Source organism: Emydura macquarii, unplaced genomic scaffold, assembly GCF_026122565.2.
Source record: "Emydura macquarii macquarii isolate MOO-44397 ecotype Brisbane River unplaced genomic scaffold, CSIRO-AGI_Emac_v2 contig_1676, whole genome shotgun sequence".
Lineage (NCBI taxonomy): Eukaryota > Metazoa > Chordata > Testudines > Chelidae > Emydura > Emydura macquarii.
In genome coordinates this window covers 2,217,477-2,237,381 of record NW_027131813.1, presented here as the reverse complement: position 1 = coordinate 2,237,381, position 19,905 = coordinate 2,217,477, and the positions used below count along the sequence as shown (strand labels likewise).

The window sequence follows — 19,905 nt, the reverse complement described above, 5'->3', positions numbered from 1 at the left end:
CAGTGTAGATCTGCCCTTAGTGGCCCAATAAGAAGAAAAGTGCCAGTTAGGGGTATGAGTGGAAGGAGGAGGCAGAATTCAAAGCATAGGAAAATGGTCTAAGTATTTGTTTTTCTGTTACTGTTACTATAACAAATTTACCTTAAACAGCTGTGACTTATAAATAAAGCCATTCAGGTGTGGTTTCACAATGGAAATCACTGGACGTGTATTCAGAGTAATAAGCCTTGTAGTTTGCCTCCCCCTACTTCCCTACTAAAAAAATACTGTTTGTAGAGGGCCATTAATTTACACAGGGTTTTACAAACATACATAAACTTATATGGAGCAGGGAAGATGTCTATCATCTAAAGGCTCAGTCCTTCCAAGTTATCACACTGAGACTGCTGCTTACTACATCAGTCATAGTTGTCCCATTATTGCCTTGTGCTCCCCCACTCTGTCTGTATCCCCCTGTTGTCTCATTTTATAATTAGATTGTAAGCTCTTTTGAGGTAGGGTCTATCTATTTGTTATATGTAATCCTTGGCAGAATTCTATTATTTTCTTATAATTTAGACAGAAAACATCGTTTTCATTTTTAAAGTATTTTTTCTATTTTTATCGATTTTAAGTTTTCTCAGTTGCAGGAACTTATAGAGGGGACAGACCATAAATATTTAATGACAGTAAACGTTGAGATTCAAAAAGTTAAAGCTTTATCACTATTGAAACACATCACCTGTCAAAATATATAAAGTAAATATCCTTAAAACAAACGGTAAGTTCTAGAGCAGTGTTTTTCTTACTTCATGTAGCTGTACATTTTGATTTTTATCAATGGAAATATTTTTTCATCAGTTAGTGTGTGTGTGGTGAAATTGATATTTATTGCTATCTAGCAGTAAAAATGTAATCGTTGCAAGCCTACTTATGTGTGTGTAAATTCCTGGTGCAATGGGTATGTGATCCTTGATTGGAGCATCTTGGCATTACTGGAGTGCAAATAATAATATTACAGGTGCTTAGTTAGTACAATGTGTACTCCTTACTATTATGAATAGTCCCTCTGATTTCAATGTAAGCCCTCTATATATGGTAGTTAGCATTTGCAGAATAAGGCCATGAGAAATATCCCAGACTTATTTTAGGATTATCTGAAGTCAGAAAGTATGTGTGTATAAAATATAAACTGTTTTTATATTGCTCCTTTCACCACAAGTCCTAGGTATTACCAACACATACAAACTAATAATTAAATGGCAAAAAAACTGCATTATTGCCGGTTGGTTGGTGGTATATCATCCCCTTGCAGATCGCTGAGTTGAGCAAAATTCGAACTTCTGAAAACCAGGAGATGCAGAGTGAAGTTTGTATGGTCATGCAACCGTAACTCTGTTCTATTTCAGCAATGCCCCAGCATAGCCTGTTAACACACACACCTTTTACTCTGCTAAACCCAGAGTTTCTGAAACGTACAAGCTGTTCATCTCCTTTTACACCCCATTTATTATCACACACAGGATTCCATCAAACACTGTTAAAGGACAAAAAAGAAAAAAAAAAAAAAAAAAAAAAGGTTGCTTATGCCACCTTCCCTCTGTAGGTGGCAGTACCCAATGGGAATTATTTGGATACACTCCAGGAGCAGTCAATGTGTCAAGCGTGCCTACACTCCATGGTGGTGGCAGTAGTTGGGCCTGGGTGGTAAAGGTGTGTTTGCGATATGAGGACATGTGTGCATTATTTTGAGGTGTGTGACAGAGCTGAGAATTTTGCACTCTGTGATGTGTGTGAGCAAAGGGAAGAGTTGCTTATGTACCTTCAAGATTCAGGATGCAGTTTTTCAGTGCAGAGTTTTATATGTTATAAAATGAGCAGGGCACATGGGGGTTTCATTACAAGGGTATTGTCAGCAGCGAGCTGGGATATGAGAGCAGTCTAAGCACTTATTATCTGCATGCACTCCGGATAAAGTGAGTGTTGTCGGTGTCAGGTGTAGTGATACTGAATGGTGGAGGCAGTAGTTAGCTCTGCTTGGTAGAGGTGTGCCTGTGAGATTTGTGGATTTCTTTGAGGTGTGACAGAGCTGTGATTGTGAGATGAAATCTATGTTTTGTACCGTTGTGTGAGAAAGAAAGGAAAGAGGTGCATGTGTACTACACCCCCCCCCCCCCCAATCCCCCAACAAGCAGGGAACTTATTCTCATGAAGTCTTCACTCCCTGGTATGCAAATCTTTCTATTGCTGTTACTCGCCTGTTCCTATAACTCCACTCCCATGCGTGACTTGTGCAAAGGGAAACTGTTACAGAGGAATGATTTCCCTGGTCATGTTTCAAAATGGTTTTGGCAGGGCTGGCAAGCAAAATCACAGAGAGGGTATCTATTACAAAATATTGAAAGTTTTACATTGTACGTCCACAAGATGTACCCCATCTCCGAGAAACAGTGAGGTGTCAGAGCTTGTAATGTTTCTGTGCCATACGTTACCCATTTTCTGGTCAGCCACGAACTTTGCTCCTCCCCACCCAATATAGCAAAGGTTTTGGTTAGACTGTCCACGGCTGACTGTTATGCTGTGTTCACAGTAAACCTTCCCATGAATAAAACCACACTATAATATAACACAGGCAGCTCGTAGCAAGCCACATGTGAGTGAGTCTTTATTGCACAGATGTACAAACACTTGGACTAGAAATGTGGTGGCGTGTTCACCACGGACTGTGGCATTGGAACGTTCCCTCAATCTACCCAGGCAAGCATGAAGTAGAGGCAGAGAAGAAACTCTCTCGTGTTTTCTTTTCTTTTTTTCTTCACTGAGGCACATGTAGTGTAATCCATCCAGACTGCACAGCTACTGAAGTGAAGAAGTGAACATGTTCCTAAATACCGTTCACAGTTTGGTCCCTCAAATCCCATGCTGAATTTTGGGTAAAAATAGACCGACTGAGACCATTTTGACCCACCTCACAGGAATAGTTTGATCTCTTGCTCTGTGTGAAAAAACAACTCACCTAAAAGCTTTTTGAAGAACAGCTATTTTTTGTGGGGCTTACATCTCCATAAACCCTGGCTCAAGTGACCCCAAATTTGGGCGACTAACCCTACCCTACCCTGCACTTTCACAAGGCATAGCAAATTTCAAGAAAATCCATAGAAACATGCAGCTTTTAGAGCACTTAAAAGCATTGTCCACTAAACAGGAAGGATAGAGGGATGATGAAGGAAAGGCATGATGTGACCTGTTCGTCTTCATGGGATGTTCTCACCTGAGGGCTGGTCAACACTACAGAGTTTTGTTGACAAAAGACAGCTTTTGTCGACAAAACAGCAGAGGTGTACACACTGCTCCTCCCACCGAAGTAACTCCCCTTCTGTGCCGACATAATAAAACCACCTCAATGAGAGGTGCAAGGCTTATGTTGGTGTAATTAAGGCGACGCGGTGTCAGTGCAGACACCGTGTTCTTTACATTGACTGTTGGCTGTCATTCTTGTCAATTGATAAGAAAGCCGGGCGGCTAGAGCCCAGCTGTCCCCCGTTCCCCTGGAGACCTGAGTGGCTGGACCCTGCTCCTGTCTGGGAATGGGGAGGGGAGAAGCCCTGGATGGCTTCCCCCAGTGGGGAATGCAGTAATTAATGCGGTGGCTGTGAGTTGACCTATCTTTGTAGTGTAGATAAGGCCTGAGTAAGAACAGCCTATGTTGAGAAATAGAACCTGAAACAATAATTCTGAGGGGTGTGAACTGCTCCATTTATCCCTTCCTCCTCCTGAGTGCTTTAGAGCCTGTAATGTTCATGAAGTGTGCGTGTTCTCAACTCCCCATCCAAAGCGGGAGGACTTCCTTAGGACCTGGCTTACCTGGGGGGCAGGAAAGGGGGCCTCAGACTTTCCCAGAGCCCAGCTCACATGAACAGGGGTAGAGAGAGGGGTCCAACAGCTGTAGATGTTCATGAACCCCCCACCCCCGATCCTGGCATACACATGGGGAGCAGCAAGAGAGGCTCAGATACACCAGAGGGGCAAGGCCTCTCATATCCCCGGTCATATGGGAGGACAGGGAGGGAGGTGGCTCAGCTCCCCAGATCTGGGCACACATGGAAGGGAGATGAACAGGTGCCCCTGTCCCTTTTCTCCTCTAATCCCCCTGCCACTTGCCCCCATGTTTTCCTTAGTTCCCCACTCCTCCAATCCCTCTACCCCCAGCCCTCCCTCACATGAGCTCACAACCTCTTTCCCTCTTCTTCTACTCATCCTCCTTTGTCCCCTTCCCTTTCTGCAGTCCCAACCCCCCTCCACTTCTCTCCCTAAAACTCCTCCCCACCCCAGGAAGCATTCACATGTCTAATTGTTTTCCCCAGTATTTTGATTACATTCCCCCCACATAAAATTGCCACCCATGACTCACAAATTGTAGCAACCTTCAGTTACTCAGTTCAAAACTTTTTGTTTTAGGCCTTGTCTACACTAGAAAGCTTTGTCGACATACGTTTTGCCGGCATACAGCCACCGCTGTAATCAAATTGCTGTTGCATGTCTTCACTGTCTCCTCCTGCCAGTGAAGTGCATTCACACCATCAGCTCTTTTGTCGACACAGGGAGCAGTGCAGGGTGCTTTGGGAAGGGTTTGCAATGCCTCATGGGACAGGCACAGTGTCACACGATGAAGGTTTCTGAATCCCATTCTTCCATGGGCATCCTGCTAGTTTGACAGCCGCTTTTCCACGGCTCTGTCAGCCAGACTGGCACCGTTGATCACAAACACAAGAAGCCCACAGAAGGGGGTGGGGGGGAGAGGAGGGAAGAGAGTGTGTGTGACAGTGAGTGAGTGAGAGAGAGAGACACACACACGCATTCAGAGACAGCCAGACAGTGTGTGTTGGGGAACAGTGAGTGTGTCTGCAAGAGTCACTGTCTCTTTAAGTTCAGACAGCCGCAGCTGGAAGCAACCAAATCCTGAGGCAGAAGCTTCTGCATAGACAGTTCATAGCTGGTGTCCCCTGTCCCTTCACCCCTCTCAGCAAAGACGGTTGGTACACCCGCAGGGGGAGGAGAGGGACATAGCCCCCACTTCCCTCCCTCTGCACAGCACATCAGGAGTTACACCCTTCCCCAAACGGCAGGCAGGGCAGGGCTGCCTTTGCTGCTGCTGTGGCCTGAGCTCTGCAGGGTGGGTTAACTTGAAAACTTCCTTGGGCTCTGAAAGGGGAGGGGTGGACGGCTGCAGCTCAAACCGCTTACCAGAGCGGCATTCACCATGGGCATTGTGGGATAGCTATTTACAGAGATATAACCTAATGGCAATGTCTACATGCATGTTTTTTTGCTAAAACTTTGCCGAAAAAGGCTCTACGCCTCTCACCAAGGTGGTTTTATTTTGTCCAAAAAAAAAAAAAAAAAAAACCAAACCAGGGCAGTTTTGTTGGTGCGGTGAGAGGGTGTTTGCAGTGTGTATACCAGCACTGTTTTGCCGAGGAAAGCTGACTTTTGTCGACAAAACAGTCTGGTGTAGACCAGGCTTTAGATGCAGTCGTGTGATTTACTTAGCCTGAGTTAGGTTAATTGAAGAGTGAATGCACAGCCGTCAATCTCAATGAGGTCTGTGATTCATTCAGTCATTAGAACCTTTCAGTTTAGCAGTACAAGGCAGTAGAAGGAAACGTTTTTGAGAGGCCAGTAACTCAGGCAAATGAGCCCAAATTTGGATCACTAGTGTTACCCCCGAACCTCCATGAGACACCATATTTCACACCAATCTGGGTAAACTTTCAGATTTTAGAGCACTTACGAGAGTCAAGTTTTAAAGCTTATAAAACGGTAGGAATTAAACCTTCTATCCGTTTTTTCTGTAAAAAATGTGCATGCACTAACTTGGCAAAACTTGAAAAATTGACGTCATTTTCACCCACATCACATGAATAGTTTGATCTCTAGCTCTGCGCAAAAAAAAAAAAAAAAAAAAAAAAAAAAAATCCAGATAGACACTTTTACGATGGTTATTTTGGGGGGCCTAAATCTCCAGAACCCTGAGCTCAAGTGACCCTAAATGTGGGTCACTAACCTTACTCTGCACCCTCATGAAACACAGATTTCAAAGGAATCTAAGAGTGTCAATTTTGAAAGACTTTGAAAGGTCAGCCTTTAACCAGAAGTTGTGATGCAACCCGAACTCGAGTGGCACTGCTGCAACGCTATAATGGGCACTTATTTTCATAGAGTCTCTACAAATGCAAGCTAATCTCTTCACAGCCCTGTGAGTTAGGGAAGTACTGTTGTCCATTCCTTCAAGACAGGAAACTGAGGCACAGAGAGGTTGACTTGGCCCCAAGGACACATGAGGGTATGTAGGAACTATGATTAGAACACAGGAGGTGCTGATTTATATACTGTGACTGGTCCTAAACCACTCTATAAGCATTATAGAAATTTCTGTGGTGCTCATTATTGTAGTATCCCAGTGCCTCAGAAATAAATTAATCAGCAGAATGACCCTGTGAGATAGTGAGGCATTTATTTCTATTTTGCAAAAAGCAAAAAGAGACAAATGAAGTCAAATGGCAACAATAACTCCTTACCATTTGGTAATTATGTTAAAAATAGTTAAGCATTCTTTCACTGTTTAAATTTAGAAGTGAAAGAACAGGGAGTCAAATATATGTATTTCTTTTGGGAGTGTATTCCTCTTTTCTGGTGCCAGAGCCTATTATGTGGTTATGGCAGATTGCAGAGTTGGCAAAGGAATGGCTATATCAGAGATCATATGCTAGTTATGGGGGGGAGATGATCCTTAACCAGCTTGCATGTGTAAAGAGTGGTGAATCTAGAGATTCAAGCACTGTTAACAGCCTTTGATTAACTATTTTTGTTTTGTTCTTGCTCAGAGTTTTAATCAGTGTGATTAAAATGTTTAGCCGCCATGGAGATAAACAGTGTATCAATTAGTAAGTAAGCACATCCAAACAGATGGGGTGCGGAACATTAGTGTCTCCAGTCAGTTTGGAGTTTAACTCTTTCACCAGAGAGAGATGTTGATATAATTAATCAGTTAGAAGGATCCATTGAGACTAAGGATGAGTTCTTATGCAAGAAAGGAGTTTATCAGAGCAAGAGACAGAACTGTGGTGATAGTAAGGGACCAGCAGTGGGAAAAGCCACCTTATTATATTTGTGAACCCAGCAAGTTTGATAGGGCAGCTGTAGAGACACAGCACACTCAGAACACCATCATGGCATTTTTATAGTCACTTTCCGAAGAATCGGAGCTAAACTAAAATAGTTGTAGCAGTTACCATTGGTCTGAAACATGAACAAAGAACTAATGCTTAAAGCAAGATATGTGCATGGAAGTCACAATTAGGCCGCTTTAACAGTTCTCTTAGTTCTTCCTGTTTCTTTCTTTCTTTCTTTCTTTCTTTCTTTCTTTGTAGCAGCAAAAGCCTTTTTCCTGGTAGGAACAAAAAATGAAAGACGTCGTTTTGGTGGTGGACATTTTTTGCCTTGTGCTTTTGAATTGCTAGCAGGATTTCCAGTTTCCTTTCTTAGCCACAGACTTGTTAAATCTTTCAAAACTGCTGTTTCAGGAGCCTGCTCTCACACTGATGTGTTTGTTTCTTGCTTATGTCCATCTCTTCAAAACCTACATGAATAGTATACAGGAGCAGAGCACCTGGTACCCAGTACCGTTTGCTGCTGACACTGCTCAGAGCACTGCATGAGGTAGCTTTGTGGGGATGCTGATATGGTGAATACAGTGACTTCTGCACATGGTACTACAGGGAGGCCCCCTGTGCTCCTAGATTTTGTGGCAGTCTGGTGTGGCAGCATTGCTTAAATAAAATAGTGAATTAAATATGAAAACAATTGATTCAATTAACCCTGTAGCTCCTATGTTGTCTTGGTTGATATTAAATTGAATTTTTATTTTATGCCATCCCCTTATTTTCTGTTTTTGACATGCCAAAGATGTTTGTATTGACAACACATACTTGCATCAGAGGAGTGGCAGGGGAAGCTTAGTTACTGAAGAAGCACCTGGGGAGACATGGGAGCTAGTTTGGGGTAAGCACATTAGCTGGATAAAATGATCATTAACAAGGTTGCCATTTCAACAGAGTTGCCAATGTGATCAATTGGGCAGTTCACACCCCTTAAAGATAACAGGTGAAATCTTGGCCCCATTGAAGTCAAAGGGAGTTTTTCCATTGACTTTAGTAGTGCTAGAACTTTGTCCACTGTTTTGGGCTGTATGCTGTCTCAGGAAGACATCGTGTGTCAATTTACACATGCTTCACGTCGAAAGATTTCTTCACGGCTTTAAGTGCTGAAAACATTTTCTTGTTTCAATGGAAGCTCAGCTTCTAGAACAGAATTGTGTGGCAAGGAGTGGATTCTGTGACTGTTGAGTACATGGAAAACAACACAGAATGGAAGGGTGGCCTTTTAATAAAGATAGTGCAGAGCTCCAACTGAACAGTTTTCTAGCCAGAAATTACATGCTTAGTGAACTCAAAGGGGCTGAGTTCCTGCCTCCCTGTTCTGTTCAGACCCCTAAGCAATGCAGTATCTCATGTGAAGTCACTTCCTTTCTCTCAATATTTTCATAGATTTTTTTCACCTCCCAAAGCAAAGATTTTAGCCTTCTTCATCCATTGCCTGTATAAAGCCCAGTGGTATGATTCCCCCCACCCTCACACAAACTGTCCACTCTTATCTTTAGTTGTCGTAGTCTGTCTCATAGCTTGACTACCAGTGCAGTTTCTGTGCCATATAAAATAAATTGCTGTCAGTCCTTTGCCTTCCTTTCTTTCTGCCCTCCTTGCCCTGTCCTCCTCCTCGCCTGTTTTTCTCAGTGCCTTCAGGGCAAGTATTCCTGTGCATGAGTCTAACCTTGATAGGGCTAATTAAAGATGATGCAGGATTTTCCTGAGGGAAAATCATGGGATTCCTATGCTCCAGTGCCACATTTTAAACCCTGGAAAGTATGGATTTATCTAGCACTCCTCCTAAAGCAGAGGGGAAAAAAAACACTGTTCAAACACATGAACGTATAGCAAAATCTGTATAAATCCCTGACTATACAGTGACCATTGTTCCAAAGAAATCAAATATTTTCTTTTCAGTATGTTAAGTTTTTTCAGAACCTATTGTATTATTATTGCCAGAAAAAATGCTGACATATTTTATGTAACTCATCAAATGTGATGTATTCACTTTGCAGAACTGAACAGCATTGCTACGGCCAATTGTTCAACACAGCATTTTGCTGCGTTCTCTGACATTGTTTCATAAAGATGTTTTCATGATTTTAGATTCAGTGTGAATCCCAATCAAGGCTGGCTTTCCAAGAAGGCAGGAAGGCAGCTCATAATGCCAGATTTGGCAGGTTTTGTTTAGTAGCCATTAGCTATGCCTTCAGATCCTTTTAATCCTGAAAATAATAAGCACCTGCGCTGGTTGAGGTCTCCCAGGCTGGCATGTTTTCTGTGGATGTGTGTTCTGTGAATTGATCTGCCCATCCATTAGGATAAAGCAGTGCCGGGGGGCATGTAGGGAGGGTGTTATAGGGAGTAAGTCTGTCAGGTTCAGAATTCTGGCACACACAAAGCTGGCAGAGAATAGAAGGAAAGCGTCTGCTGTCAGCTGTGGTTAGGGGTTGTCATGATATCTATGTGTTCCCTTGGCACAGTGGTAAGTCCACAGACTTTTATACCTTGCTGCCAGAACATGAAATCCTATTGCCAGTTGAATGAGATTTTGGATAGCATTTCTTCTTGTAATTGGTTCATCTTGAATTCATATTTTCACATGAAAATTTTCCACAGTGAATGCTGGCAAGAAAAAGCAGAAAAGCAGTTGCAGTCTGGAAATGTAATGTTAAAACCTTGTGAAGAATTGTGGTGTCTCTTCTTGAAGGTACAATTTTGATATATGGGGGGAAAATGGTCCCATATTATGACGTTTCATCAGATCAGGTTCAGGATATTGAGTGTCACATAACTGTCATTATAAACTACAATGCACCAAGGTTTTTCTTCTAGTATGGAGATAGAAATGTGGTTAGTCTTTGTCAACTATTTTATTATCAAATTTGCAGATGTCATGGAAAGAGAATCTGTTAACGACGATAAAAAGAAATGGCAGGCAAATTTGTATTAACCCTTAAAATGCTTAGGAAGAACTTGATTGGCATTTTTTAAATAAAACATTGATGTAATTTTGTTTCAAGGAAAGTAAAACTAAGTCATACATGAGAGCCTAAAAAAGGCTGCATAAAAAAGGGTGAGGCAGTTTTACATGATCTTTTAAAATATAAATATCAAAATTTTAAAATAGATACTTGTTTACAGGGGATCTGAGAGTTTTCTTTACATGTCAAGACCTGAGTTCAGGGTTCTGTTTCTCCTGCTACAGCTGATGACACCACTAACTCTGAACTACACTAGCATAAGGAATAATATAGTGCTATGCATTGTTTTAAGGTGGTTGTGACAGGTTTGGAGTGGCTCTGTAGTAACTCATGAATACTGTATAGTGGTCTGGTTTTTGTGATTTTTGAATTGCTGTGTTTTAACTTAACAGGAAATTGTCAGAAAAGAACAGTTAGGAAGGATAAGAATGGCTCAAGAACAGCCACCTCTCAGCAAACACCTGAGAATCCTTAAAGGACATCATCAGAACTATTAGCTTTGATGATTTGGCTCCCTCTCCACCCAACCTACAAACTGGTTTTGATCAGGACAGGAAAAGGCCCACAAACACAGAGGATGAAAAGAACTCTGGAAGGATTAAAAGGGACCCTTTCTCAAGAGGGGCAATAGTCATTTGTGGGAACCAAGTACAGGGACCTCCTAGTAGTGTCTGAAGAAGTTAGGCCTGCCTAGGTCACCATCACAGGATGGTAGGGTTTTAGATCTGTGCAGACTGTTCATTTGAAAATCCTTTTTCTGTACAAGCTTTTTTCCTACTGCTAAAATAATACTTTGGTTTAGGAAGGCTGTGTAATCACTGGGTACTGCTGGTCACAGAGTCCTGAAGGGAAGATCTACAGGTGCCAGAATTCAGATGGACCTGCAGAGTGAGAATTGTTGATGCACAGAGTAGGGCTAAGAGTGTGAGAATTGCAGACTTTCACTCCAGGAGGAGCAAAGGCACTCAGTCTAACACCTGAGGGGGGTGATCAGAGAGACTGGGAAAGAGACAGGAGCTTGCTAGCCCTGTAACCATGACCGTGTAGATGACATAATTTTCTGTAGCAGAAGAAATATAATCTTTGTGGTAAAGTAAACAGGAAACCAATTTTCAGTTGTTTTCTGTACATTTCAGACATACTTATCTATATTCTCAGTAATTTGGGATTTTAAATTGGTTTGATTTTATTTCTTAATAAGGATTTTAGGGTACTATTCCAAATGGAAAGACTTCTGGATGCCTATGTATGAGACAAATTTAAGTACTCAAGAAGAGAGAGGGCAAGACTGGCTGTTTTAAAACCAAACTAACCATTTACAAGTGATCGTGTCAATTATTTCAAAAGTCTGATAGCACTGAGGTAATGAAAAGGAGATTTGATTGCTGAGGCAAATGTAATTTACACAGCATTAAGTTCTGGCCAGAGCTGCATTCTAAGTCAGAAGATTGCATTCGCATTGTGGTTTCCCTTGCTTTGCTACAGAGACATACAGCCTTATTACTATTCAGGTCAACTAGTCAGGGGTACAATAATATACCACCTACAGCTCCATGACAGGTATAATTTCCATCCAGATTAGAACAAAATGTCTGCATCCAGAAACATATAATTACTATGGCTATTGATTTTCAGTTGTTTAGCATATGTACAGTGAAAAATAGTGGTGGAGTTTGTATATCTCCTGCTCATTGTAACAGGTTGAGAACTTGACCTCACCCCAAGACGACAGCAGTTTGTCACCTTGACTGACCAGTCCATTGTTCCTTTTGAATGAACCTGCTGCAGAGGAGTTGCTCTGTGTCTCTCAGTATTCTGAATCGCGTTATCTTTCTGGGAAGAACCTAAGAGCAGGTTTAGGGTGTCCCGTAGGGATCCAGTGTCACTACATAGGTCACGTTGTATATGTCAAAATGTATTCTGTTTAGGCCTTGTCTATAGTAATTCTCTCACCACTGGTCTAGTACAGGTGAAGCTCAACCAACGATAACAGTGCAAGGGCTTAGACAGATAGAGGAAGGATGATTTTGTGAACATGCAGTCTAGACCCCCTTTAGAGCTGTGCTTCCGCTATTACTAGATAAACTGCAAGAACACATTTTTCTGTAAATGCAGGCTAAATGCTATAAGCCTAAAGAAGAAGGTTTCAGTAAAAAAGATCAGTAGGGCTGATCCGCATTCTGCTTTACAAGATTGTATATGTGCTTTGATCACCACTGTTTCTGAAAACAAACTCCGCTGTAGGCAGGCGGCCCGGCCCGGCTGGGGTGTCGCGACCCTTCCTTCGTCCCAGGCTCCGAGGAAGGCCACAGCGCCTCTGCTAAGGGGAATTAGCAGTCTGGTTAGGAGTCCCTAGCCCCCAGCCTTCCCACCAACGAGCTGTTAAAGCAGCCTATTGCCCCGGCCCCTAAGCCGGGCGTGCAGTCAAAGTAGTCTATTGCCTCTGGCCCTTAGGCAGGGCGAAGCAGTGGGTCCGCTGTCTATAGCGGCAGGGGAGAGCACTTTCTCCCGGGGTTGTTAGGGAAGGGGGACGCAGGCCCACCCATCTCCACTGCATCCTAGCCCAGGGCCCTAGCAGTGGCAAAGGCACCAACGGGGGTCTTGCCCCTGACTCAGCCACTGGCTAAGTCTGTCCCTGGGCCACTTCCTCCCCTGGTCCCCAGGTACCTGTGTCCTCAGTTTCCTCCAGGTCGCTGGGGTACTCTGCTCGCGGCAGGCCCACCAGTCCCTCCTCATTGGTCAGCAGTAAGTCTGGGAACTCCTCAGCAGAGGGTAGCTCTTCCAGGTCATAGGGCTCTCAGGGTTCCCTGGCGTCAGGCAGCTCCTCCAGGTCAGGACTGGCCTCTGGGGGTTTCTCCTATCCAGCAGGCAGGGTTGGCTTCCCCCAGCTACTAGGATCCGGCAGCCCCTTCCAGTCGCTCAGGCCTGGCAGGCTCGTCAAGGTCTGGCAGCGGCGGGGCATTTCCACCAAACAGCCGCAGGGCCTGGGTCAGGCCTAGGCTGCAGCCTCCGGGAAGACACGTCTGCCTCCAATGGCAGCTTCCCCCCTCACTGAGTTGCTGGGCTTGGCTTCACCCCTCTGCTTCCGGGTGGCTGGACCTGCAGGGCCTGGTTCTGTCCAGTGGGGGTGGAGCGACCCTTCCTCGGGCCCAGGCTCAGAGGAAGGCCACAGCGCCTTGCTATATCCTCTTAATTTCGTACTCACAGAATATTCCTCTTTTCCTGAACTTTTCAACAGTATAAGTGGCTGTAGAGGACAAGTAGGTTTGAAGTTGTTTTCTTTCTGTCCCAAGGATATGCCAGAGAAAAAAAATCCCATGTTACTTTAAGCCTTTTAAACTCAGCTCCTGATCATGGTCCTCAGTATTGCCTTGAGCACATCTTATGGGTACCTGTCCATCTATGTTGTCTAACCCGTTAGAAGTTCTTTACCACTTCCATGAGCGACTGTGTGAATTTACCCAAACAGTGTAAGAGCTCAAGGATTGTATTAGACAGTATTTATTAGAAAAAGAGAGAAAAATCACATTAACATAAAATAAATGGTCTGAAATCATAATGAGTCTTAAACTGGAGGAGAGCTATTATGGATAGGCACAATCTGTGAAATTACATTGTAAAAGAAAATGTATCTGTCTCTTTGGTTTCAGTGTTTCAATAACCCAATCTTTTAAGCTTCTCTATGCCAGAGAACTGAACCAGTGGGGCAGGATTTGCATACATACGAACAGTATGATGGGTCTACATGACCCATTCTATTTTGGGTAGAGCTCGGCTGCAGTTTTGCCATGCATCCAAGTTTGTGACGAATGACACGTGTCAGCTGCACCGTGGTCTGTGTACACCTCCTGCCGTTCCTGGAAGCAGTGACATATTTAAACTGTAAAATAAACAATTATCTTAAGGCACTAGTGCGACTACACTAGTGTAGTTACACTGGATCTAATTCCTAATGTAGACACACTGCACTGGCACAAAGCAGGGTTCACATCAGTGTATCTGAATTTGGTAACACACCAAAATAAACTGCGCCACTGCAATATCTACATTACGGGGTTGGATGGCCCCTGCCCCAAGGAGTTTAAAATCTAATTTGGGACACAATAAGTCAGTGTAGCAAATAATAGAAAGGAAGCATAGGGAAGGTAGTAGCAATATGAATATGTGGTTGCATTGTCCTGTTCTCCGCATGACTTGATGGTTCTAAATCAGTTAAAAGGGTGGTGTTTTTGTTAGCTTGCTTTTAGAATATAAATAAATAGCAGCAATCCCCATAGTCCTTTTTGTAGCTGTTATCAGTTTCTAGTTGTTGGTGGGTTTGTTTTTTTTTTTTTTTTAAATCAAAGCATCATGGTTGTTGAGGAGGGGATGAAGGAATGGCTTTATGAACTCGTTCCCTTTGCATCTCTCTCTGAAGAATTTTGGCCACTGCCAAAGACAAGGGATTGGCCAGGGACCACTGATCTATTTTGATGTGACAGGTTAGTCACTGTTAAATATTGCTGCATGTTGTGGTATTTGATTGAGTGAGATGTTTTTAAAAAAAAAAAAAAAAAAAAAAAAAAAAAAAAAGGATCAATATAAGGGGCTATTCCTGGGTCTAAAAAGGTTTCAATAAGAAAAAAGAATTAAAGGGTCTTTTAACCATCCTCCCCGCGCGCTCATTCCTATTAACATCTTCACCGTGTCTATTCATAGTTCATATGTTGCATAACATTACAATAAAAACCACCTCTGATGCTAAATAAGATCAGAGATCAAGCATAGTTTTAGTATTTGCACTTATATATTTATGTGAAATATGTTAATGCCACAGGAAAATACATCAATTACATTGAAAAGTGTTCCTGTATATCAAAGTCCCCCCATCTCATTTACATAAATGATTGTTGACAGTAGCAATAATTTAAGGCAATTATAACCACAAGTCCTGCTAAACATAATTTGTTTGTGGTGGGGTGATTTCAATAAAATAAGCTGGTAGTTTATGAAGAAAAAGATAGGATGAGTGCAGCTTTCAAGTCTCTGACCTAGGTACAGTTCTCTGTACTCTTCAGAAGTCCTCTGTCCAGTCCCTATTGCTCACCTGATTATCCTTTACCCTGGGCAACTGCTTCTGAAGGGATTTAAAGCAATTGTTTCTCTTAGAGAAGACATCAGGGTAATAGCTGATGAAATTCATGCCAGTGGGTTTTGGAGTTCATGCATTAATAAATCAACCTAGTCCTCATGTGAAATGTACAGAATTAAGGTGCAGTGTTTCTGCGCCATCTGAAAACAGACATATGCCAGACTGTATTTGGATTGGAAACCTTCTTTACAAGAAATAAGAGCGTAGGCCTGTCGGCTTCTTTTGTTAAAAATTTCATTTAATGATCATAAAAGATAGGAGCTTGGAGTAAATCTTTAAACCTAGATAGTGATTTCTGAGGTGATCAGCTGTGGCTGCTAAAACAATGCATCAAAAACATTTCTAGGTTTCTAAGAGGTCTGTATTATTTGTTTTCCAATGTTTATTGCTGTAAATAGAAGGAAAAGTGTAATCTTATTTCCAAGAATTAAAATACTCCAATTATTTCACACACAGTCAAGTCAACTGCCAGAATTCATCTCTGCATGAGGTGATCAAGTCAAATAGTGTGGCTCAGTTTTGAAAGAGAGTCTATAATTTGTAGCACTGCCTGCTGACCTATGGTTCGTTAGATCTCTTTATAAAGGGGCTTAGCTGATCATTTGCAAGGGTTAGAAATTAATTTTTCCTCCCATGTACAACATTGTCCAAGTATCAGTGTGCATAATGTAGAATGGGATTGAGAAGATTTTTGTCTTCTTTTGAAGCATCATACATTGGCCTTTACCAGAGGCCAAATAGAGCTGTATGGATCATGGTGTGATCCACTATGTTTCTTTTCACAAGGCAAAAAGGCATTAGCCATATTTGTATATATTTATTATGAGAGATTGTAGCAGTGCCTGCTCTAATAAGTAGCGCAACGTTTGCCAATTGTATCAATCTAGCTACATCAAAATAAGGGAGGAACCATCCCTGATTTTCCCTTCTGCATTTCTACTAAACACTCAAGATTTCTCCCCCTCCCCCACCAGTGACAGATTTTACTGAATCCAGGCCAGATATCTATATCCTCCACATAGATCTCGACAGAAATAGCTCAAAATAATCTTCCACAGCATGGATGAGATGGTGGCATTTCTAGCCAAGCAAAATGAATAGAAAACTCTTACTAACGACGCTGGGAAATGTGCCCTGTGGTGTTATTGTTTTATATAATAAAGACTTTTATATAACAGAGACTTTTATAATATATATAATGCATCTGAGATCAAAATGGGGCATTCGCTGTTAATGAAGACACTTAGATTGGGAAATAAGATCCACGTCTAGTAAATTTCTAATTTAGAGGCAAAGTGCAGACTTAAACTTTGATTTAAATCCAGAAATATGTGCTGAATGCGCCCTCCCCCCCCACTATCAGCACATTAATATACTTTAACCAAGACTTTTTCAATTCACACTCCTTCTCTCTCTTTTAAAATCTGCTGGGCTTTCCTGCCTTGCTCAAGTCATACCAGAATGCTTCATGGGGACATCCCTGATAGGACTGGTATCAGATTATGCATTTTGGGATGTTTGTAGTGAACTGGAAAGTTCCAGAAGTTTTCACAGAGGGGAGAGAAATAGGATTTACAATTTGTAGCAATGTTTTATGAAGCAGAAGCTTGCATGTATTGTCATTTCTAGAGTAAGATAATATGAGATGACATGACCCAGACAGAAGGGAGACATCTCTGTGTTAATAAGTCACATGGTGAATTGAATGAAAAGCGCTGCTGTCAAGATCATGTGTATTTATGAGATATACATGTATGTCTTGTTTTGGTAATTGTTTTTAGCCAAGAAAGGAGGTATGAAAAAGAATAATGAATGCCAGTGAAAATAAGGTGGGATATGAGGCTAAAAGAACAAGTTAAAAATTACTTAGGGCTGGTTTATACTACAGAGATTTGTTGACAAAAGTCAACCTTTGTCAACAAAACAGCAGAGGTTTACACAATGAAATGCTCCCCCCACCGATGTAACTCCCCTGCTATGCAGACATAATGAAACCACCTCAACTTATGTTGGTGTAGTTAGGGCAACACAGTGTCAGTGTAGATAATGTGTTTCTTACATCGGCTGTTGGCTGTTATTCTTGTCAATTTCACGGCTCCAGGGACAAGAAAGACAAGCAGCTAGAGCTCAGCGGCCCCTCTCTCTCCCCGTTTCCCTGGAGAGCTCAATGGCTGGACCTCGGCTCCTGGCCTGGAGCTGGAAGGCGAGAAAGTCCCGGGCGGCTTCCCCTGGCTCCCAGCGGGAAACAGAGGAAACCCCAGGCCACTTCCCCACCCACTCCCCACTGGGGAGCTGGGGCAGCCGTGTCAATTTCACGGCTGGCTGCCTCCTAGTGAGGAGTGGGTGGCAGAGGGGAGGGTGAGAAGCCGGAGCAGCTGGACCCCGCTCCCAGTGGCCGAGAAGCCCCAGGTGGCTTCCTCCAGCTGCTGGCAGGGAATGGGGTTAGGGAGAAGCCTCGGGCAACCTGCCAGAGAACCCTGTGGGGCAGCTGGGCTCCTGGCAGGGAGCTGCCAGAGGAGCTGAGAGACTAGGCTCTCAGCTCCCCACACTGCCCCTCTTAGGTGCTCCTAGTGAGGACGCCCATGACCAACCCAAGGTGGGTAGTATGGACATCAGCCATTGCAGTAATTAAAATGCGGTGGCTGTAAGTCAACCTAACATTGGTCAACTTATCTTTGTAGACAAGGCCTTAGGCAAGTTAGATGTCTTAGATGGTCAGTCACCAAGGCCTGATGAAGTGCATCCTAGAATACTCAAGGAGCTGACTGAGGAGATATCTGAGCTATTGGTTATTACGTTAAAAAAAAAAAGCGTGGAAGACGGGAGAGATTCCAGAGGACTGGAAAAGGGCAAATATAGTGCCCATCTAGAAAAAGGGGAATAAGGACAACCCCAGGGAATTACAGGCCAGTCAGCTTAACTTCAGTACCCAGAAAGATAATGGAGCAAATAATTAAGCAATCAGTTTGCAAACACCTAGAAGATAATAAGGTGATAAGTAACAGTCAGTGTGGATTTGTCGAGAACAAATCATGTCAAACCAACCTGATAGCTTTCTTTCACAGGGTAACAAGCCTTGTGGATAGGGGGGAAGCAGTAGATGTGGTATATCTTGATTTTAAGTCAGGCTTTTGATACTGTCTCACATGTCCTTCTCATAAACAAATGAGGGATATACAACGTAGATGGAGCTACTGTAAGGAACATGTGTAACTGGTTGGAAAACTGTTCCCAGAGAGTAGTTTTCAGTGGTTCACAGTCAAGCTGAAAGGGCGTATCGAGTGGGATCCTGCAGTGATCAGTTCTGGGTCCAGTTCTGTTCAATATCTTCATCTCTAACATCTTGACAGATGAAAGGAGACACATAAGAATGGCCATACTAGGTCAGACCAATGGTCCGTCTAGCCCAGCATCCTGTCTTCCAACAGTGGCCAATGCCAGCTACTTCAGAGGGAATGAATAGAACAGGTCATCATCCACACGATGAAGGCAGTCAATGGTGCTTGGCTATAGTGTGGGAGAAGACCCCAATGCTCAAGCGACAGACATTCCCACAGTGGCTACAGGTCCACTCGGCGGATGGAAGTTGGAGCACAATCTGCCTCCTGGCTCACCTACGGGCCTCAGCCTGGGCTCTCTTGAGTCTCCATGGTGATGGCACCGGCCTGAACCTGGCTTCTCCAGACTGAGCTGTTGTGGGGAGGGCTCTCCCAGTTGTCAGTGGGAATGATGAATTTCTTGAGACCCTGCTTCACCTTGTCACTGTATCGGAGCTTTGGCCTTCCCCTGCGTCGTGGGTGGTTCTTGAGTTGGCGATCTTGAAGCATGTGCTCCACATGCCCCAGCCAGCAAAGCCTGCGAGCATCCGGTATAGTCTGCATGGACTGTAGCCCAGTTCTGTCAAGGATCTTGTTGTTAGTGATCCGTTGGTCCCAAATGATTGCAAGGATTTTTCTGAGATAGCAGAGGTGGAAGCAGTTCAATCTCCACTCCTGCTTGGAGTAAGTGACCCAGCTTTCACCACTGTAAAGGGGGGTACTGAGGACACAGGACTGATAAACACACACCTTTGTATTCACGGTTAGCAGCTTGTTGTTCCAGACACATGACAAGTTTGCCAAAGGTGACAGGCTTTGCTGATTCTTGCATTAAATTCTGTATCAAGACTAAGTGAGCTGGTTAAAGTTGAGCCAAGATAGCAGAAGTGATCCACGTTGTCCAGAGCTTCAATATTGACATAGACTTTAGGTGCAGGATGTTGGTGCCCTGTAACATGACAACTGTTTTCTTAATACTGATTAAAATCCATGCCAAGCTTAATACAAGCATCAGAGAACTTATTTATCATGATCTGCATTTAATCAGGTGAGTTAGAGACAAATGCAGCATCATCTGAGAAGAGTGAATCCCGAATACTGAAGTGGGTGACATGCCCTTTGCTCTGAAATCACCTGATGTTAAAAAATATCTTCCTCAGTGATTTAGATAATGTCATAGAGAGTCCACTTATAAAGTTTGCCAATGATACCAAACTGGGAAGGGCTGCAAATGCTTTGGAGGATAGGATTAAAGTTCAAAATGATCTGGACAAACTGGAGAAATGGTC

General features: G+C 43.1%; 1 protein-coding gene and 1 long non-coding RNA gene across 2 annotated transcripts in view; both read left to right on the top strand.

Moving 5' to 3' along the window:
• XKR6 (XK related 6) overlaps nt 1-19,905 on the top strand; it is a 298,249-nt gene that overhangs the window by 32,519 nt on the left and 245,825 nt on the right. The gene's annotated exons all lie outside the window — the stretch shown is intronic.
• Nucleotides 9,548-19,905, top strand: part of LOC137158413 (uncharacterized) — a 45,982-nt gene continuing 35,624 nt past the window's right edge. The window contains exons 1-2 of the long non-coding RNA XR_010921412.1: nt 9,548-9,669; nt 9,804-9,894. This is a non-coding gene — a long non-coding RNA (uncharacterized lncRNA). The remainder of the gene's footprint in view (nt 9,670-9,803; nt 9,895-19,905) is intronic.